Raw genomic sequence first — 23,457 nt, 5'->3', positions numbered from 1 at the left:
GAAAGCAAGCGCGAGAGTCTCCCAATTGGTAATCCCAGCAGCTGTTCGGTCCAAATCAGTTAGCCACTCCCGGGCTGAGTCAGTCAGAGAAAAAGGAAAGAGCACCTCCTTGATCTTGTCTTGAGTTACTCCCTTTGTAGCGGGAATAGTAAAGCAGTAATCAGTAAAGACCTCCATATGCTTCCTTGGGTCTACACCTGCCACACCCCTATATAGATTCCTCTCCACCAGATTTATGTAAGACGGTCTGATATCAAATGTGTACCCGTCTTCAGTCTGGAGGTTGAAACCTTTGGGAATAGAAGATGATTTAGGCTCCGAATGACTAGCAATATTCGGCATCTTTACTGGTTGGTTAATAGAAATGAGATTGTCTTCTCCTAAAGACTGGTCTTCTGTAAATAGAAAATGCTATAGCTCGGGTTCAAAAGTACTCAAGTCTTCCTTTCGACGCTCTCTTTGCAGACGGAGTCTATGCCTGAACAGTCTCTCCGGCTCAGAATCAGCTGAAACTAACTCCGACCTGTTTGACCTAGGCATACACAGCACTGAAAGAGATAAATGAGAACTGTCTCAAGGAATAAAAAATTCCCTGAGACGGATAAAAATAAACGAAATAAAAACAGATAGGGCTATTACCTCCCCGGCAACGGCGCCAAAATTTGACAGTCTAGTCGTATACCTAGCAAAAATAACCAACTAGACTAACTAATATAGCTAGGGAAGTCGGGTCGATCTCCACAGGGAGGCAAGATATCTGTTAAAGGTCCGTCTATTCGGTCACAAAACAGGGGGTTGAATTTGGTTTACTAAACTAATAAAGGCTTAAGGGAAAGAGTAGCAAGGAAAGAGGAGTAAAGGCAAGAAAATGTGAATAAAATGATCAATAAAGAGGGAACATGTCGGGATTTCGGTTCACTACGGTAGCCTAATGACTTAACTGCAAATAGTCTAGATAATTTACTGTGAGACGGATATTGAAAGGTCCTTCCGGTCCACTTTCTATCCTAGATTTCCACTAACTTAACTTCCGTCCTTGTCAGGGTAGTCTACTGTTCATAGCAGGTCTATTTAGTCCAATCTTCTGATCCGGGAATAAATTTAACCAGATTAAAGGGTAACTTAGATGCGTGCACTCAACTAAGTCGGTGTTATAATTAAATTACCATGTGTACAGATTCTCACAAATAAGTCATCTAGCCTACTCGCTACATCGTCACAATTCTACCATAGATCCCCTAATCCCAACATGAATGAATTTAGCTACTCATGCTATTAATGTTGTCAATATTAATAATAATGAAATAACTAACAATAAACATATTGAAACAATAACAAAATTGCATAAATAAACTAGGGCAGAAATTAATGACAAGAGAAGAAAGGAATTAAAGCAAATAAAAGCAAGATTAAGATTAGAAGGAGAGAAAGATTACAATCACGAGAATTCCGGCGTAAAGAACAACCAAGATCTAAGCAAAATAATCCAAAGCAAAGTTTACAGTAGAAAAGTTTAGAAAAAGATTAAGAGAGAAAGCTAAGAGTGATTAAGAGTAAAAGTGGCGTAATAGAAGTTGTTAAGAAGTACTAATGACCTAATTATTCGAAGCTTAAATAGAAAATAACAAGTCCAATAACTAAAATAAGCAACACGGGTTAATTAAGGCCCGTGTAAACTAATAACCTCTTGATCGAGCAGTTTATAGCCACTCGATCGAGGACTTCAGCAAGTAATCCTCTCGATCGAGCATAATTGTTACTCGATCGAGGAAAGCCTCAAATCAGCACTTCGATCGAGTAAGATAAATTACTCGATCGACCTCCTCAGCATATAAAAGCACTCGATCGACCAAGAAAAGCATTCGATCGAGTGTTCTTCCTCCAAAACAGCTTCAACCCGTCGCCGACTGCTTCGTTGACCATTCCTTCACGCATCCCAATGCAGTGTCTCGCTCTAAAACTCCCGTATCCTCAAAATACATGCAAAATAGGACGAAAAGGGTACGATTCCACCACTTTCAGGTTCATTCCTACAAAACAGACAAAACGAACCAAAGTAGCCATTTCGGGGCATAATGCAATATAAAACGGTACAAAAGTACATGGAAATATGTGCAAAAATAGGCTAAAAAGACTATATAAAATGCACGTATCAGTCGTCATGCATTAAACACTCTAGGTACTTTTGAAAAGTTTTGAAATTTTTTATTTTCGAAATCGTTTTTAAGTTTTCCGACGTAAAGTTGTACACAAACTGTCGATCAAACGCCGCGATTCCTAAGCATTTTGTAGTCCGATAATCATCGGGTATTTGTTGGAGTGTCAGCAGATACCGAGTATCTACACTCTCATAGTTTTAAGCACATGTTACCACACAAGCTGCTGCAAACATGCACATACGACGCACACACTTAACACACAGAACACTCCTATCATCTACCTTTTCATGGTGGCTGGCTTAAGCATGATTGAGGCCGGGATTTTGAGATGAGGGCGCCTTCTCACCCAAAATCGACATAAGGGGCTCCCAACACACATACACCAGGTTCATTTTAATTTGACACCCTATGTTCATTTGGTTCATTGGTTCAGGTTCTAAAATCGTCGCTCTAATACCACTTTGTAACACCCTCGTACACCGAAGTGCCTTACCAAGGACCACCCTAGTGTATGAAAGCATTACCATCTCGTTTGCCCGAGGTAGTAGATCAAATAAACAATAAAAGAACATTTACTAAATAGTTTAAGTCTTTACAACGTAAAACAGCGTGGTAAGGTATAACGTGGAGAACTATAAAGGCCGCTAAGCGTGAGTGTCGATGACATCTACTCCGATAGCGTAGTGACTCGATTCCCTTCCAAGCCCGCAAGCAATAAGACCAACTATACCTGCTAAACCAACTGCTCACCATTCCCGAATGGATCACCACAGTTTTGAAAACACAACACAGAGTCAGTTTACTACATAACAAAATTAAGACAAAGTACGATAAGATAAACAGCTGGTCATCATCCACCTCCAACTCCCAATCTCAAAATATAACTAACTACACACTAAAGTGTGTAGCGCTACCAGTGGGGGACCGCAGACGTACCAACCTAAGCCTCCGCTCATCAACGAGCGATAACCCTGTCCATTAATGTGCACATCCCCTCCTGTGGCGGGTTCCATAGAGGGAAAAACTAGGGCGTGAAACCACTCCCGCAAATGACTCCACTCAGCCGAGGACGTACCTCGTGAACATCACCATCAACCATCACAACTCCAACGTCCAACTCCAAATCTAAGAACAACAGATAATCACAATACAATCTTAAATCAATTAACAGTAAACCGAGTAGGGAAACCCTATCTTATCGATAATCCATGAAAATGCATCCAACAATTAGCCAGTTAAGACTCAGAGATGAATCCTACAATTAGTAACCACATCCCATTACAAGGCTCCGAGACGTAAGTTTTCCTAGGATTTGGTTTATCATACATGTAGTTTAATGGGAAGAATTAAGTCGACTTTTAGGTGTTGTACAGTCACAAATTACTCGGCTCCAGGACCCAAATCTTCTTATGAATTATTTGACATGAACTAACATAAAATCAAACAATAATAAATTGCTTGCATCTATATAACTCATTTATGCTATCTTACCATGATTCCCCTATGATCCCATGACATCCTAGTATCTTTATTACTTGTTTACATCTTTTAAGTTATTACTTGTTTTACTTTATTGCTTTCATTAGTTTAGAACACAACTACAAACCCAAATCAATTGTGACACTAGCATAAATTGAGATAGATAGGCCAATAACCCAAAGCACACCGTTCCGTGGATCGACCTCGACTTAACCACTAACTAGTTGTTTGTTGAGAAATATAAATGTGTTTGATTGATAGCCCCAACGACACTCTCATCAAGCGTCCCACAAATAGGGCGTGCATTTTCCCTTACATCATGGGCGTCCAACAGGGGCAGGTCGAGCGGCTCCATAGAGGACTTGCAAGTCGTTAATCTTCATTTTAGGGGATTAATCGTCATTTAAGCCCTTAGTTACCCTAATACTTGTACTTAGTATAAATACTACATTGCATTAGGAGATTATTACCAAGCTTTTATCTAGTTTTTACCAAGTTTTAATTACCAAGTTATGTAATCAAGTTATTAATACAATCCAAATTACATAATTCAATACGAATTACTTCTTAATCTTTCCTTAATTATTCAAGTGTTCTTAGATCTAGTCGGGTAATTTGAAGATTATTTGGGGTTTATTGAAGAATTGACAGCTCTTCATCATTCATCAAAGTTTCTTTTATTATTCTTTGCTTTATATTGGATCATCCAAAGTTGGTAAAATTTCTTTTACCCTTTGCTTTATATTTGTTTATTATTTCACTCATCAATCATGTGTAGACTTGTTAATGTGATTGACACCCTTATTAGCATGTTTTCCATGATTATGAGTGAGTAGTCTCTTAGTTAGGGTTAATGGGGGATTAGGGGAGTTAATTATGGGGTATATCTTTACTTAATAAGTTCATATGAATGCTTGCTTGTTGTAGTCTCAACTTATGCACATGCTATGCTTGATGAAATACTTGATTGACAACCTAGCATAAATCTCTTATCCTCTCAACAAGACTTGTAAGACATAAAGTAAATCAAGGCTTGTTAGACCATACAAATAGTTGAATAGGAAGAAATTAAGTCGACTTGTAGGTGTTGTAAAGTCTTGACCGACTCGGCTCCGAGACCCAAATCTTCCTAGGAATTGTAAGATATAAACTAACTCGATTCCACTATAACAATAACTTGCTTGCATCTATGAAACTTGTTTATGTGATCTCACCATGATTTCCCTATGAACCCATGACACCCCAGTACTTTAATCAATTTTTTACACTCTCATTTTCTTACTTTGATTTACTTTGATTTGTTTACATTCACTTGCTAAGTAGTTTAGATTGCAAACCTCAAACTCAACCCAAATTGTGACACTAAAGACATAGCTCTCCACAACCGATAAATCAATACCATACCCGTCCCTTGGGATCTGACCTTTACTCACCACTCTACTAAGAGTAGTTTGTTTAGATTATAAATAGTGTTTGATAGGGAGAATAGAAGACGATTCGACCCCCATCAAAGTAGCGCAGTTGCCGAGGGCGGTGTTCAATTGAATTTTTATCATTTGTTGTTCTTAGTTGTGTCTTTCTTAACCTTGGGGAAGTCAAATTCCTCAAGGTAGTTTTATTTTTTTTCTAGTTGTTTAAATTTTGCATGTCTAGCAGATCACAAGGTGGACTTTTGCTTATTGATCCCGAGATTGAAAGAACTTTGACAAATATTAGAAGAACTGTTAGAGGAACTTCGACAATTGTGGGTATTGCAGAAATTATGGACATTGGTATTGTCCAATCGGATAATATTGAGTTTACCAACCCTTTTGCAATACAAGGAGAGGATAACCCAATCTCAAACCAACCACAAAACCAACCTACAATTCCTAAGTTTTCATTTTATTCCGTACCAACCGAGGAGAACCTACCAAATGGTACTCCAACACCACCTCACTTAACCGGTAATTTCGTTGCCAAATCCGCATTCATACAACTAGTTGAGAGAAGCCAATTGGAGGGATGCCTAGTGAGGATCCTCATCTACACATGGAGACTTTTGCGACTATTGTGATGCAATCTCTCAAACGGGGGTAACTCAAGACCAAATTCGATGGGTATTGTTTCCTTTTTCCTTGATCGGAACCGCAAAACAATGGTTAAAGAGCCTAGACAAGGCTACTCTTGGTATTGATTCATGGAAGAAGTTAGCACTTGCCTTTTACAAGAAGTTTTTCCCTCTGGAGAAGACCAACATATTTAGAGCCCAAATCATCGGGTTCAATCAAAGATATGAAGAGTCCTTATATGAGTCATGGGAAAGATTCAAAGATACATGTCGCTCTCACTACTACAAAAAAAGAATAAGTAACACCTAATAGAGAACGGTTAAGTTAAATAACCGTTCTCTTGCAGTACAGAGAACGCTTGTCTTAAGTAAGCGTTATGTAAAAAAAGAATAGAGAACGCTCCTTATATTAACCGTTATCTAAATTCATCATTAAAATATTAAAATAATAGGTTTAACAAAAAAAAAATAGTAAACCCAGTAATATCCTCAATCGCCTATTCTAACCATAGTCTCATCTATACTCTCATCTCCCTTAAAACCATATTTATCCATACTCTCATCTTCGTCACCCATATCCCTACTCTCATCTCCCTCAACCAGATCGGATCCGCCATTCATTAAGAACATCCGCCACCAATCGCCTAACTAACTTCGTCGGCTGCATGGCTGGCATCATTACCTTCTGCCTTCTTATCAGGTTCAAAATTTCTAGGGTTTACACACTTAACTCGAAAGTTATGGGATTTATTATGTACGGATTCGAATTGCGGTTATAAATAGAGAAACTTGCATTTTTCGTTAAAAATTTCAGGTTGGTTTTCCTATTTGAGGTTTTTACTTCAATAAACCCTAGAAATTTGGGGATTTTACAATGAACAAGGAAATTCGATGAAAATGGATAGAATTGGGGATTGTCTTCTTGTTTCACACCTCTTACATCCATTCTACCGGTATTTCATCTACTCTTTTCACCTCTTAGCATCATTATTATTGCTAGCTTGAGGTTCAGCAATTCTTTGTAGTTTTACAGTTTTCCCATTTTCTTTATAATTAGTTAGCTGGGTACGGAATATCCAGGTTGGCGATTAAGTTTTTGTTTATTTATAGTTTATTGTGGCCTATATGAGTTTCTGTTATGGCTGACCGATAGGCTCTGATAAACTGGCAATCTGCCGGAATTTTAGCATGCTGAATTTTGTCATTTTTGTTCCGCAAAGGCGAATTGCCATGGCTGATCTTTACTGATTTGTTAATTGATACTTTTGCTAGTCTGCTACTGTAAATGTGTTATTGCAACTGATTTGTTAATTGATACTCTTGCTAGGCTGTGGTGAAATTAGAAATGGCAGATTGAAAGCTGTCATAATAGCACGAAATTCGAGTTTGTTTATATTTCTCAATGATAATTTAACCGATCGAGATTTCTTGTTATAGCCTTGCTTGCCTTTCTTTGTTAATTTGTTAGGGCCAACACAAAGCTGAACCTCAATGAAATCCTTTTAAGGTGGGTTCTCTGCTTTTCTCAAATTTATAAATCAATATTTGTATCCATAAGTTTAGTTTGCAAATGTGAGCATTGAATGGCATCATTGTATGCTTATTTTATCTAGTTGGTAAATTTCGGAGTTTACATGTATCTAATCCTGATTTCATTGAATTTAGTAGCCTTTGGGGGTTGTGAGTCCATTGATTGGGTATATATGGTGTTGATAGTGTTATATAATGGTATGTCCGCCTGTTCAATTCTTGTCTAGCTAGGAGACCCTTGTTGTAAATTATTGTTGCTCATAACGTGTTTCCCTCTTTGTTTATGTTCAAGTACTTTCCCAGTAAGTTGGACTTTTTTCCTAATGTTTCTATTCAACTAGTAGTGCTTCTGATTATGACTATGGACTTTTTATTATTTTGGTTACTTTGTCCATAACACTCTTTTTTGTTTTATAATTTTCTTTGCTCAAATTTATATGACTAGTATGCATGAAGATTGATCGAGATTGGATGTACAATAGATTAGACAAGGATGGTTATCTTAAAGAAGAGTTTTTTGCTGGAGTGAATAGTTTTATAAATTTCGCTTGTGGGCAAGATAATTTTAAACAATATATGGAGGTGGATTCTGTTAAGTTACACTTGTACATGATGGGTTTCGTGAGAACTATTCTTGTTGGAGTTGTCATGGTGAAACATACACTGAAACCCAATCAAGTAATTCAATGAGTATGTTAAGAAATTGGTCAAATCCATACCAAGATATGGTCGTGGATTCACCTGGCTTAACTTTGTTCATGAATTGTTGGTTCTCTAGTGACTGTTTTAGTAATATGTATGTAGTAGTGTAATTGTGCTTTTACGGTGTTTTTAAAGTTGGATAGATGATGGTTTTATTATTGGCGCAGTATGCCATTATTGATGTACTGAAATTCACTTGAATGACAGCTTTTAGAGCCAGAAGATAGTAAAGATGCTATCAATGGTGCGCTAGACACTTTTGTGGCATGAAAACACAACTGTTACAATTGCTGCGCTTAAGAATGGTTTGTTTACTCTAGAGAGGGAGCAACAGTGGCATAGAGTTATGTAGGTATCGTTTCGTTTCTCAGTGTTGTATTCCTTATTCTATGCTCACATTTACTTAAACTTCCTATATCTGCTTCCATTTCAGATGTAATGCTAATGATGTGTAGGTGTGAGAAATACATGATGATGTCCTTTTTTGTTTGAATTTCATGATAAAGTTTGCGGAAGAACCGTTTCATATATATATATATATATATATATATATATATATATATATATATATATATATATATATATATATATATATATATATATATATATATGAATATAACTTGCTTCCTTTATATTCAGAGTATTTCATATGTTGACTAGATGCCCTTATTCTTTCGAGATTTAATTTTTTTTTTTTTGTTATGAAAGAAACAAATGAGAATTTGTTAAGAAAGTATGTGGTAAGGGTAAGCGTTAATACCAAGTTGTGGAGGTAGTTGGTTTGATATTGTTTCTTACTTGCTTGCTTGTACTTTATAATATATTTTTCCTTATCTGAAAATCATATCTGGTAGCAGAGCCTTACACGAGCCTTCCATTTTAATTTTTGAACTATAGTATGCGTTATGTATGCATCACATGCTCTTAGTAGTTCTTTTTCCCTTCATTTTGTTATGTCTGGCTAAATAATCGTCAAGTTTTTGGTCTAAACTGAAGTTTCGGAGTGTCATTTGTTTACTTTTAGTTCTCTTAAATCTCAGTATGGAATTATTTATCATCTTCGCTCATATTGACATTTGACAAATGATAATACCTTTTAGAACTATGTGTACTTACATCTTTATCGTACTCACTGCCCATTTTATTTCTCCTTTCTACTACTCATATCTTAAGTATGGTTGTTCTTGTTATTAGTGACAGGTTATCACCGGAAACATTTTATCCTTTTATCTCTCCTTTCTTCCGGGTGGATCAATTGACGTTGCTGTAAGATGTGCGGGTGAAGTTGCAGCATGAATTAAAGATGAGATTATGTGTACATGTAGTGCTATGCTATTAATCTGAAGTTGTGTAATAGGATTTTGTTAATTTGCTGGCTGTTTTGGCTCTAGTTGTGGAACAAGTATATTTTATATTTTGTTTTTTTGGCTCTGGTTGTGGAACAAGTATATTGGTATTTTGTTTTTGATTTTAATGAGGATAAATATATTAATTTTCATCCAATTATCATTTATATATATATTTTTTAAAAAACCAAGAGGGATAGAGACCTGTTAGCTTACCCAGCCGTTCTCTTTTCCTAGGAAAAGAGAGCGCCTATCAGGTGTTCTCTAAAGCTCATTTCAACTGTTATCTATGATTGTGAATACAAAACGCCTCTTCCAAACGTTCTCTAAGCTTTAAAGAACACTGAGTTGAAGAACGCCTCTAAGGCATTCTCTAAAGCTCATTTCAACAGTTCTCTAAGCTTATTTTTGTAGTAGTGTCTTGTCCTCATCATGGGTTAACCGAATGGTTTCTAGTACAACAAATTTGGAACGGGTTGTATGAAGATGCAAGGAATGTGCTCAACATGGGTTCTAATGGAAGATTCACCGAGGTGGATGACAACCAAAGTTGGGCAAAGATAGAAGAGATGTCGGTTCATTACTCTCAATATAGTAGGCCAAAAAAGGCTACTAGGGGAGGGAGACATGAAGTTGATTCTGTCACGCAATTGAGTGCCGATTTGGGTGCCCAACTATGCTCCCATATTGACACAATGAACTTGAAATTTGATAAGACTATTGCTAAGATGAATGAAGCTTCTCAATCACCCAAGCAACAAGTCAATGCCATGGTGGCAACATCTTCTATTCCAAATGAAGTGTGTGAGAATTGTGGAACTTTGGGACATGATCAACAAGAGTTTAGGGGCACAAGTGAGCAAGTGAATGCTTTCCAAGCATGCAAGAATAACACCCCTTACTCTAACTTTTACAATGAAAACACCAAATTCCATCCAAATTTCTCATACAAAAGCCAAAATGTTCAAAATCCTCAACTAACATACACCCCACTTCCAATGAGAAATCCTACTCAATGACCCTACTTCAACCAAAACCAAGGATTCCAAAACCAATCCTCTTACAATCAATCCAATGACCAAGCTTTTGATGTTCAAAAAGCGGTCATTCAAATGCAAAAGAACCAGCAAGAATTTTTCACTCAAATGCAAAAAGATAGCCAAGCTAAAGACATTATTACCATCAATAATATCCTTGCTCATACCAAGATGTTGGAGACACAAATGTCTCAATTGGCCTCTTCAACCTCCCAATGACAAAAAGAACAATTACCTTCTTAAGGTAATCCTCCTACAAGACATGAAACTATCAATGCCATCCACTTGAGGAGTGGTACGCGATATGAGGGACCTAAGGAGCCAATTGAAGAGGATGTTGTTGAAAGTGTCAAAACAAGAGATGTGATGGAACCTTTGAGGAGAAATCCTAAGATAGTGAAACCAACCACCACCAATGACTGTTTGAAAAAGAGAAGCGGTGAAAAGGCCAAAGAAGTTGAGAAAGAGCCTATTGTGATTAGACTTCCGTTCCCAAGTCGCCAAGCCAAGCCCAAGCTTGATGAGCAACTTGGAAAGTTCATGGATTGTGAAGAACCTTGAGGTTTCTATCCCATTCACGGAATTGATCAATCATGTGCCGGCCTATGCAAAATATATAAAAGATATCCTTATCAAGAAGAAGTCTATAAGGAAATTGAAGACCATCGCATTCACCAAGATAAGTAGTGCCATACTTCAAGGGAATTCCCCTCCTAAGCTCAAAGATCCGGGAAGCTTTTCTATCCCATGTACCATTGGCAACACCACCATCAACATAGCACTATGTGATATAGGTGCAAGAGTGAGTGTCATGCCATGCTCGCCATGTGAGAGATTAGGAGTGGGAGAACTCAAGTTCACTAACATGACTCTACAAATGGCGGACCGGTCAACAAAGAAACCACTCGGGGTATGGGAAGATGCGCCCATAAGGATTGGAAAGTTCTTCATACCGTTGAATTTTGTTATTGTTGATATGGAGGAAGATTCCAATATTCCAATCATTCTAGGAAGACCATTCCTACACACCGCCGGAGCGGTGATTGATGTAAAGCATAGGATGCTCACACTTGAAGTTGGTGATGAAACAATCACCTTTAATCTTGATAAGACTATTAGAGCTCCCAACTTATTTTAGCCATGCTTTATGGTTGGTCACTATAGCCGGAAAGGTGACAAGAAGAAAATGGAATCACCATTCAAGGGTCAAATGAAAGATGAATATCCTAGAAAGGAGGGCAAAGAAACACCGCCTAATTGGAAGAAAGATTTGGATGATATTGAAGTGACTCTATTCGGAGAGCATAAAATTTTTCACACCAACAATGAGAGCTTGCAAAGCTCACCCCTCATGACAAGTTTCAAAGAAGGCCTATTTGGTCATGACAAAGAAGAGTTGTTCCTACCAACTCATGATCCTTCCTACATAAGGGAAGAAGCAAAGGAAGTATATGGTCTGTGGGATGACGAGCTTGAAGGACTTGTTAACCCTTACATTGGGAATGTTATGATCCTAAACCAAGGCTTTGTAGATCCTTGTCACCACAACATTGACCCGGACTACTACTTGAATGAAGACAACAATGTGACAAGGTATATGAAAGACCTCTACCATGACAATGAACAAGCCTTTGATTACTTCTATAAGGCATTGAGCAACATCAACAACGCCCTTCCTTTACCCCCTTGACACCTCTTAATGAAGGAGAGTTTGGTGGAGTCCTCCCTAAACCACCATTTGTAAATATTTTAATCTCTTTACTTGCATTTCATTTAACTTGTACATTACTCAATTTTTGCATTTCATTTTACATGCTTTGTTTGTAGAATTTGTGTAACATGAGAGCATGTGAGGGAGGGATTTTAATGTGTTTCGAATGTATAGTGTTTGATGATCAAGTGTGGGGAAGGAATTGCCTAGGCTAGCCAAGCCTTTGTAGTTCACCCCATGATGGAAGATTACAAAATGAAGAAGCAAAAAAAATTACGGGAAAGGGATCCCCACGGGCAGACATGAGCTCGTGGGGGCTGGGGTAATGAAGAAAAAAAATTCGCTGCAGTAATATCCGCTCGAGTTGGCATCAGGACGGGCATCCCAGTACTCGATCCGCTCTAGCCGAGCTCAGGACGGGCATCCCCAGAACTTAAACAAAATTCCTGAATCAAAAATCGCCCGTCCCCTTGAGAGGTCGAGCGTCCCTACCTGTTATAAGAGCATAAACATGGGATTCTCTACTTCATTCTTCATTTCTATTCTTCTTCAACAACAAACACAACAAATTCCCTCGCTACAACCATCAACGCCATCATCCAAAATCACTAATTTCTCAACCAAACTCATCCAAATCAATTGCAAACTCTCTAAAAATCAAAGCAAATCACTCCTTTGTCAACAAAAAGACCTTCAAACATCAAAATCTTCAAAAAATCAATCAAAATTTCTAGGCTTAGGGTGAAATCCGAAAACCCCCAAATTAATTGAAAATTTGATTGAAATTGGAAGAAGAAGGGAGCATTCAAGCATACTCAAGGTTTGCTGACACAAATTAGAAAGAGAAATCAACAATGGCAATGACAAGGAGAAAGGAAAACACCAAAGCACCAAAGCTCCAACCTTATTCAAGAGACAAAAGGTTCTAGCATCAAATGCTCGAGCAGTGTTACAACAAGCTATGGAGTAAAAAAGGAAAGTCATTGGGGAAGTTACTACCACTTTACCGGAGATTGAGCAACTAAAAGATTATCCGGAGGTAACTTTTTTTTCTAATGATCTAGAACCGCTTTTGAATCCCTTGCTAAGAAGAAAATTATCGTTACTAAGTTTGTATGCCAAGATACCTTGGATAAGTTGGGAGTGCTTGACCAAACAATGGCATTTTTCGGGTCCATGGAGGGAGATGATGATGATGAAATGAGTGAAAGTTGATTATTGACAGAGCATGAAGGAGGACGACACAAATGCGGGGTTGATAGCTTATGCTAGCATTTTGGCTTATTTCATTGTGAGTCTCCTACCCCTCCTTTTGCTTTGTTTTTCTCATGATTACATGAATTCCTTGACTTTTATAACATTTAGTTTAAAGCTTTTATCGAGTCATTTTGGGCTCTTTGATAGTTAAGAGTTTATTGAGTCCTGGCACCACCAAAAGACTCACACCTCGGTAACATTGAGGTGACTATATTTTTGCTCCCACCGTAAAGAATCCAAAATGACAACTTACTTTTCATGCATTGCGTTTGCATGCTTGTGAATAAACTTCCCTCTTTTTGCACTAGAGATAGTGTTTTATCCGGTTTGGGGAAGTTCATTCATAGACAACTCGAGTTAATTTAAAAGAGCTCTCCGAACAATAGAAAGCATGCATCATATAGTTTAGGTTAGTTTGCATCACATGTAAATACTCATCATGTTTAAATACTTCACATGTAGTGTGCATTAAGTGTAGAATCATGCATTTCATTTTATGCATTTGCATAATTTCCTATTGTTTTGTCCATTGAGGACAATGTACATACTAAGTGTGGGGATGAGAAATTATAACACTCTAACACTTAACATTTTAACACCTAACCCTTATTTCAAAAAAATGATAAAAATTTGAAAATTTTTAAAAATTTCAAAAATATGTTCTTTCCTTTGTAGTGTTGAACTGTATATATTTGTTTGTTTATCACTCTTATCACATTGGGTCGACTACGCCACATTCGAGGTATGAAGAAAATAGAAGACCGTATGGTATGATCTTTCCAAATCTCCTTCCTCCTTCTTATATGTTAGTGACAATGTGGTTATATTTTGATTGATGCGGTACAAACCTATATGTTAAGAGTTTGCATCTAGTTTATATGACATATTAGTTGATAGTAGTATATGCATTAGAGTTGTATATATGTTAGTTGCATCGTGGCATGTTGTTGCATTTTAGAAAAAAATTGTGAAAGGGTCAATTTTGGAAGCTTGACAAGTGTATATATATATATATATATATGGCCCTTGTAGATAATTTTTCTCCTTGAGACTTCGTTTGCTAGAATACCCTTAGACACCCTAGGACGTGTCATACTAGTATCCTTTGACCCATGGACTAAGGCCTAGTCAAGAGTGTCTCGTGGTGTGATGAACTCCTTGGCTGCCGTTTATTCCAAGGTGACCCTTGATGCCATGCAACCGTTCTTACACTTCTATCATCATATTTAGTCAACAAAAAGGGGAATGGGCACAAAAATGTCAAATTGAGTTCAAGTTCCAAATCAATGTCAAAAAGAGTTTGCAAATTGCATCAAATGAAATGAGGAGGAAAAATAGACACCTATGCTTTAATAAAAGTACCTTTGCTACAAATGGGGTTACTTTGAAAAATGTTCAAAAAAGCAAAATTGAAATTTCCAAGTATTGATACCGTCGTCAGGTACCAAAAATAAATACCTAAGTACAACTAACAGAAGTCAGCGGTAAGTAGGGTCGATCTCCACAAGGAGGCGGTCACTATCTACTTGTCTACTCAGTCTGTCTAAGGTCACGATCGGGGGTTTTGAATTGTTTTGACTAAACTAATGGAATTAAAGCAAGAGAAAAAGGAATAAGAGAAATTAATAGAAGAAAGAAGGAACTAGGATTTTGGGTCATCAATGAACGTTAACTAATTGCAGTTAAGGTCACAGATTAGTCGATGTGTCGGTCTAAGGGGCAACGAATATCTCCTTCCGGTCTCAATTCGCCCTAAAGCACAAATAGCTTAGCTTCCGCCCTCACTACGGTGCCCTAATGTTCACTACAGGTCTCACCCCTTCCAACCTTCCGGTCTAGGTCAAGGCTTACCAAAATTAAATAAGCTAATTGCGTCGACCCAACTAGCAGGATACAATTATAGCAGTGATTAACAACATAGACTAAAACAACAACGACAAATCTATGAACTAATTAGCAATTAAGAACAGTCCATCGAATCACCTAATCCTAGCAGGAGAAATTAGCTAGTTATAGATAAAGAAAGAGAAAAACAGAAATAATGAGAGAAATATACATAAACATAAATAAAGGAGAAAAGGGGAAGAAAGTTACAGTAGATCTCGAAAAAGAGAAGAGACAGAGAACAGTAGAATAGTGACGTCTAGTGTAAAAAGTGTTTCTCAATGTGTTTGTCGTCGTCCTATTTATAGAGGAGACGATTTTATTTGACCTAATGACGAAATATAACTAAAAAGCCCGAGCCCATTAGAGAAACCACTCAATCGAGTGGTTTAAAACAACTCGATCGAGCAAACTCAAGCTCAAACCACTCGATCGAGTAGTTAATCTACTCGATCGAGTAAATACTAAATAGACACTGTTCGATCGACTAAGAAAAGTGTTCGATCGACCTATTATTTGATCTAAAACTACTCGATCGACCAGTAAAGTACTCGATCGAGTGATATCTAACTTCAGCAGCCCATAATCTCGTTAGTTTCAGCTTTGACTTGATTATATAGCTCCCGAAATGGCTTCACGCATCCCATAACAACAACATTTCCGCTCCAAATTCACTCTTCCTTCAAATGCATGCAAGACGGACGGTAAAAAGGCTTGATTTCACTACTTTATGGTCCATTCCTGCAAATAAGACAAAACAAACCAAAGTAGCATATTCGGGGCATTTTGTAGCATAAAACTACGATAATAGCATAGAAATACGTGCATAAAAAGGCCTAAAAGGACTATATAAAATGCACGTATCAAATCTCCCCAAACCAAACCTTTACTCGTCCTCGAGTAAACTAAATGCAAACTAATGGAACGAAAAAGATAACTCAGAGCTAGCTACAAATGCCCATTTAAACCAATTTAATGCAAGCGAACTAACACTTATAGCAAAACAGTCAAATGCAAACGAGTTATAGGATGTTCATAATAAAGCTGCACCGTCGACCTTGCAAGACCTTTAATAATGGACTCTCACGGGTCACTCTTCTCTCATAAAGCAAAGGGTGAACATATATATGTAAGAGAGAAAGAAATATAGTCGCTCACCTATACTACGACCCACATAAACATGTATGCCACTAATATGATAGACAATTCTAGCTACCGTACATACATTCCAACCAAACAAGGTCCTGTCACAGCCGAGGGCTTACAAAAATATGGTAACGTGAGGCAATGGGTAAGAAAAGACAGAACATTTATGGGAATGTGAAGGTATAGGCGGCCAAGCTAGTACCTAAACAAAACCATATGACAACATCCATTACCAACTCAATTATGAATTAAGCACATATGCCCTTCATTTGGCACAAAACTCACCAAACCGAACTGAAAATACTCCTCAATAAATGTAAATAAAGCATAGGAGCAGAAACCGTCTCATCAAACAACATCTTTTTCTTTTTTTTTTTTCAGGGTTTCCTTTTCTTATTCAAATTCTTGTTTATCTTTTTCTTCTTTTTTTCACGTTTTTTTTTTCTTTCATCATCCTTCTTTTCTTCATAAATTACCAACTCCAAATCATCAGATACAATACAAACCAAACTTGGCACAATAAATTATATACCGCAAAACAATCTAAACTAGCTTGACAAGGCAGGCTAAATTTGGATGTAGTTAAGGGTCAACAGGCAAATTTGGCTAATGTGGAGTTAAATGGGTAAAAATGAAAGAAAGGGAAATTGTAAGCACCTCCCTGCATGTGACACCAACCACTAACCCGAATGTATGTAGGCAAAAAACAATTGAATTTCATATACGTGCAAATTAATGAACATGTTATGCAAGGAGTAACTACTCACAATCCTACATGAAATTGGTCATAAATGACACCAGTTTATAAGGCTCTAAATCTTAGAAATTATAAGTACCTTGCCAAAATTTTCAGGTCAAGTCTATTCGTTCAGCTAAATTTTAACATAAACTCGTAGATATGCAAAAAGACATAGCTAAAAGAATATATAGTTCAATGCAAGGCTTAAGCAAAAGACAAATTATAGAGCAATATCATCATTGAAATCTACCGTTCCGACTCAACCTACATGCTAAAATAAACGTGAAATTTTTGAAGTTTTTGAATCTTTTCTATTTTTAATGAGATTTTTTTTGAATTTCATAAAAATAAACAACAATGCATACGGAAATTAAACGTGATAACAGAAATGCAATAAAAACAGCATGCAGACACAGATAAGGATGCATAACCTCCCCAAACCAAACCGTACAATGCCCTCATTGTACCAAAATATGGAAAGGAAATGCAAACTAAAAGAGAAAGAGAGTAAATACGGAAAACTCACGAGAGTACGCAATAAGGGACCTCCCCAAACCAGCCAGCAGCGTGGGAGGCCGCTAATAGCCGAGAACATCGTCAGGAGAAGCAAGTCCAAGCAAAAACACTCGATAGCACTCGATCGAGAGGTTTTAGTGGTCGATCGAGTGAATTGGGCAACTAAAGCAGCTCGATCGAGAAGAAAGGCAGTCGATCGAGTGGTTTGTCCTTGGCAGGTACTTGATCGAGTAGAATATATACTCAATCGAGTAATTTCAGCAGAAAAAGTTCTCGATCGAGAGGAGTAGTGGTCGATCGAAGACTTCTCTCTTTGCAGGTACTCGATCGAGTAAAATAAATACTCGATCGAGTGAAATTAGCAGCAAAAGTTCTCGATCGAGTACAAAAAGTACTCGATTGAGTCATCCTTAGTATGTTCCTGCAAAGACGCAATAAAAACAGCCCGCAAAACTAACAAAGCAAGCTTAGCCGAATAGTCTATGGTACGAAGACCAATTATTACAACTAAAACTGAAATAAAATGCAATGTTTGAAAAAAAACTAAAATAAATATCCAGGTTGCCTCACGGGTAGCGCTAGTTTCAGACAGGTCCCAGCTCGACCTTCTTTTCTTCGAGCCTCTCTTATCAGTCACAATCAAAACAGCTCAAAGCGCGCAGCATCCGATCAAACAGATGCGCATGTGCTACACAAAAATGTAAGTAGCACCACAGTGAAATAAAGATATAGGAAATAAAAATGTACAACCGTTTAAGTCTAACAAATTTCCTATGACAGCTCCTAAATTTGTCCACAAAATAAAGGAGTTCAGGAGCAATTAACAATAAATTAGGATATCGTTTCAGATTAACAAAATTGAAGTGATAAGAACGGTGAAAAATCGTTAAATTAATTGACCAACTGGGAGGGGGTATGGCATTAAAAGAAGAAACACGAGTCATACGAGGTAGCATACTATTAATATTAACGACAATAAAATTATCGCTAACTACCTCAGGTGGGTTGCTCTCAATGGAATCATTGACAAAAGAATATAATACCACATCCGTGCTAGGAGCAAATACCGACTCAGCTGTCTTCTCGTCACCCTCCTCAGTGGATTCCGTCCCATAAATCGCAGCCTCTAGCGCATCCAGCTCGGCTTTGAATAGGGGAGATTCACCGTAACCATTATCATCATCAAAATCGTCATCTAGAAGAAACCCACATGACGAATCAATGCTCTCACTGGCCAAACTACTCGATCGAGTAGAATTATTACTCGATCGAAGGCTTTCTTCCTGATTTTCACTCGATCGAGTACATTGAACAGCTCGATCGAGTGAATTTTGCAGTGCATCACAGAAATCTTAATAACTCGCTTCATTTTCGGATAGATATTCGTAATCCGAGTCATCCAAATCATTAATAGCGCTAGGCAACTCGGGTCTTTCATGGGAAAGACCACTCTCGGTAAAGTACACCTCCTCTGGTTGCCTGCTATTCGACTCAGCAGCTAGCTGAGCTATTTGAGACTCCAGCTCAATGAGTTGAGCTTCTTTACGTCAATCATCTTCTTGCACTCGGAATGCAAGTGCCTTCATCAAGGATTTAAGCTCCGCAATCTCTTCTTTCCGAATATCAGGAGGAACTTGTTGTTGCGGTGGCCAGACAAACGGAGGCTATTGGTAGCCTCGTTGATAAGGTAGATATGGCGGCACAACTACAGAGGAATGGCTAGCTCGTCTACGGTGCTAGAATGCGTAGACCTCGTCATTTTCTGCCATGCAAAAAGCTGCATTGTGCTCAGCAGCACCACATCTCCCGCAGTAAATCACCTGCTGTGCCATATAATGGAACATAGGTGACGGGTCAAAGGTACTCAAGCCTTCCCTTTGACGATCTTTTACCTAGAACTGTTTAGGTAGGACCTGTAGGGCCTATCAAAACAACACTAAAGAAAAAGATTAGAACGGACTTAAGGGAAAATCCCTTGAGGCTAAAAATAGACAAAATTAAACAAATAAATAAAATAGTTGCCTCCCCGGCAACGGCGCCAAAATTTGATACCGTCGTCAAGTACCAAAAATAAATACCTAAGTACAACTAACAGAAGTAAGCGGTAAGTAGGGTCGATCTCCACAGGGAGGCGGTCACTATCTACTTGTCTACTCGGTCTGTCTAAGGTCACGATCGGGGGTTTTGAATTGTTTTGACTAAACTAATGGAATTAAAGCAAGAGAAAAAGGAATAAGAGAAATTAACATAAGAAAGAGGGAACTAGGATTTCGGGTCATCAAGGAACGTCAACTAATTGCAGTTAAGGTCACAGATTAGTCGATGTGTCGGTCTAAGGGGCAACGAATATCTCCTTCCGGTCTCAATTCGCCCTAAAGCACAAATATCTTAGCTTCCGCCCTCACTACGGTGCCCTAATGTTCACTGCTGGTCTCAGCCCTTCCAACCTTTCGGTCTAGGTCAAGGCTTACCAAAATTAAATAAGCTAATTTCGTCGACCTAATTAGCAGGATACAATTATAGCAGTGATTAACAACATAGACTAAAACAACAACGACAAATCAATGAACTAATTTGCAATTAACAACAGTCCATCGAATCACCTAATCCTAGCAGGAGAAATTAGCTAGTTATAGATAAAGAAAGAGAAAAAAAGAAATAATGAGAGAAATAAACATAAACATAAATAAAGGAGAAAAGGGGAAGAAAGTTACAGTAGATCTCGAAAAAGAGAAGAGACAGAGAACAGTAGAAAAGTGACGTCTAGTGTAAAAAGGTGTTTCTCAATGTGTTTGTCGTCATCCTATTTATAGAGGAGACGATTTTATTTGACCTAATGACGAAATATAACTAAAAAGCCCGAGCCCATTAGAGAAACCACTCGATCGAGTGGTTTGAAACAACTCGATCGAGCAAACTCAATCTCAAACCACTCGATCGAGTAGTTAATCTACTCGATCTAGTAAACACTAAATAGACACTGTTCGATCGACTAAGGAAAATGTTCGATCGACCTATTATTTGATCTAAAACTACTCGATCGACCAGTAAAGTACTCGATCGAGTGATATCTAACTTCAGCAGCCCATAATCTCGTTAGTTTCAGCTTTGACTTGATTATATAGCTCCCGAAATGGCTTCACGCATCCCATAACAGCAACATTTCCGCTCCAAATTCACTCTTCCTTCAAATGCATGCAAAACGGACGGTAAAAAGGCTTGATTTCACTACCTTATGGTCCATTCCTGCAAATAAGACAAAACAAACCAAAGTAGCATATTCGGGGCATTTTGTAGTATAAAACTACGATAATAGCATAGAAATACGTGCATAAAAAGGCCTAAAAGGACTATATAAAATGCACGTATCAAGTATCACAAATGCCAAACATTAAAAATGGCAAGAAATGTTCTTCAATGTCAAAAGCTACAAAAATGGGGGAAAAATAAACCCAAAAAATCAAACCACCATCATGAAACTCATGTACTTTGAAAACCCTTTTATCCATTGGTGATCCTATTTTGTTGCATGGTGGAGAGGGGACGACCCTTCTTCTTGTTTAGGCAAGAGAGGGAATTCCATGATCCTATAGTCTTTTCTAACACCATGAGAAATTAGCTCTTGACAAAAGCATTTAGCAATTGTGGACAAAGGTAGCCTAGTTTGACACAACTTGGAGGTGACGTGTTTGTATGCTCTTGAACTTAGTAACTAGGAGAAACAATATATATGGTGGAGTGTGTACCCTTGAATTGCTTCTCTTGTAGATAATTTCCGCCACTTAGATGATGAAAGTGGCTATTCTTTTTTGTAGATGCATCCTTTACTTGTTTTTCATGTGCTTAATGTTTGGATGTATCACCATTTTGGCAAGCCCCACATTGCCTTGCAAGAAGGCATCTTACCTCATAGATGTCTTGTTGTGAGTTGAAACGGCGGAGTGAGATCCGCTAATTGTCTCACATCGGCTAGTAGTATTAATAAAGGTCATAGTTTTAGTCACCTCTTTACTCAGGACAATCAAAGGTTCGGTTTAGGGATATTTGATGTGACTCATGTTTTCACACATTTAGTCCCCGAACTAGCCTCGTTCCTATGCTTTCTTGCATGCATTAAGGTCGTTTCTTATCTTTTGCTTCCTACTTTGCATTTTCTTTGAGGTTTTGTGTCCTTGATAGGAGAGGAATGCTAGCCTTGCATATATGGAGCAAAACGGAGCTAAATGGATCGCATCTAACGACCAAGCACCAAAGAGGAGACCAATACTAAAGGCCTAAGTCAATGGAACATGTACTTGGGCAATGATGAAGGACCCACAAGGTTCATCAAATGATCCCCACGGATCTTGAGGCAGCCAATTGAAGAAGGAGCCAAATTGACCTGTGAGACGGGCGTCCCAAGCACGGCCCGAGCATCCTAAGGAGCAAGACGGGCGTCTCTAGACCCAGCCCGAGCGTCCCACAAGCAAGACGGGTGTTTTCCCTTACAACATAGGCGTCCAACAGGGGCAGGTCGAGCGGCTCCATAGAGGACTTGCAAGTCATTAATCTTTATTTTAGAGGATTAATCGTCATTTAAGCCCTTATTTACCCTAATACTTGTACTTAGTATAAATACTCCATTACATTAGGAGATTATTACCAAGCTTTTATCTAGTTTTTACCAAGTTTTAATTAGGTTTAATTACCAAGTTTTGTAATCAAGTTATTAATACAATCCAAATTACACAATTCAATCCTAATTACTTCTTAATCTTTCCTTAATTATTCAAGTGTTTTTAGATCTAGTTGGGTAATTTGAAGACTATTTGGGGTTTATTGAATAATTGACAACTCTTCATCATTCATCAGAGTTTCTTCTATTAGTATTTGTTTTATATTGGATCATCCTAAGTTAGTAAAATTACTTTTACCCTTTGCTTGATCTTTGTTTATTATTTCACTCATCCATCATGTTTAGACTTGTTAATGTGATTGAGACCCATATTAGCATGTTTTCCATGATCATGAGTGAGTAGTCTCCTAGCTAGGGTTAATGGGGGATTAGGGGAGTTATCGTGGGGTAGATCTTTACTTAATAAGTTCATATGAATACTTGCTTGATGTAGTTTCAACTTATGCACATGTTATGCTTGATGAAATGCTTGATTGATAACCTAGCATGAATCTCTTATCCTTTCAACAAGACTTGTAAGACATAAAGTGTAATACCCGGTATTTTAATATGATATTATATTAGGCCGAGTTACCAGCTGGGTCGTGTAGTGTATTTGTGACTCGGGTAATTATGTGACTCGGGTTTTAATTAATCTAACTAGGCTAGGCCCGTATCGTCTTAATAGCACCTATCCTATATGTATAACCCATCTAACCAAACCCTAATCTCCCTATCACCATATTCATTTTAACCATGAGAAAAAAGAGAAAAGAGAGAAGAGGGAGCCGTGTATGAAGGGAGCCGCGTGAGGAATTGCGAGGCGATTTCTCAGCCTATTCTCATCCCATTTCGTAAGTAGACTATCCTATTACCTCTTTATTCAATTATTAGCATAATTATAGTAGTATTGGGATAATTTTCGTTACCCTAGAATTGGTTTGGGGGTTTTTGATTATAAATTGTATGAGATAAATGAATGGAATAGTTACAGCAATTTACAGATTCGTTGGTCTGTGTTATTTGAGTGTTTTACCTGTCTTAAAGCCGTGGGATGCAAAAAGTTAAAGAAGAGACTCATGTTTATTCCAAGCCTAGTTTATGCCTGTGCAAAATTGGTAGCATTTCACCGTGTAGTTTTTCCTGAAGAAATTATTTGTGAACGTCTATCTAAAAAGTCCGCAAATCAGTAGAGGCTGAAAGATTACTTCTAAAACATAATTTAGATATTGAATTGGTGCTGGGTC

At 37.8% G+C, this 23,457-nt stretch overlaps 1 long non-coding RNA gene across 1 annotated transcript; it reads left to right on the top strand.

Annotated features, from left to right (window-relative positions):
- Positions 1-6,265: 6,265 nt before the first annotated feature.
- On the top strand, positions 6,266-9,416 carry LOC141604618 (uncharacterized). Its single transcript, XR_012526180.1, has 3 exons — positions 6,266-6,641; positions 8,128-8,268; positions 9,115-9,416. It is a non-coding gene; the product is annotated as an uncharacterized LOC141604618 (long non-coding RNA).
- Positions 9,417-23,457: the final 14,041 nt, after the last annotated feature.

Source organism: Silene latifolia, chromosome 1, assembly GCF_048544455.1.
Source record: "Silene latifolia isolate original U9 population chromosome 1, ASM4854445v1, whole genome shotgun sequence".
NCBI lineage: Eukaryota > Viridiplantae > Streptophyta > Magnoliopsida > Caryophyllales > Caryophyllaceae > Silene > Silene latifolia.
Note: the sequence above shows the minus strand (reverse complement) of the source record. Positions and strands in the feature narration are given on the sequence as shown.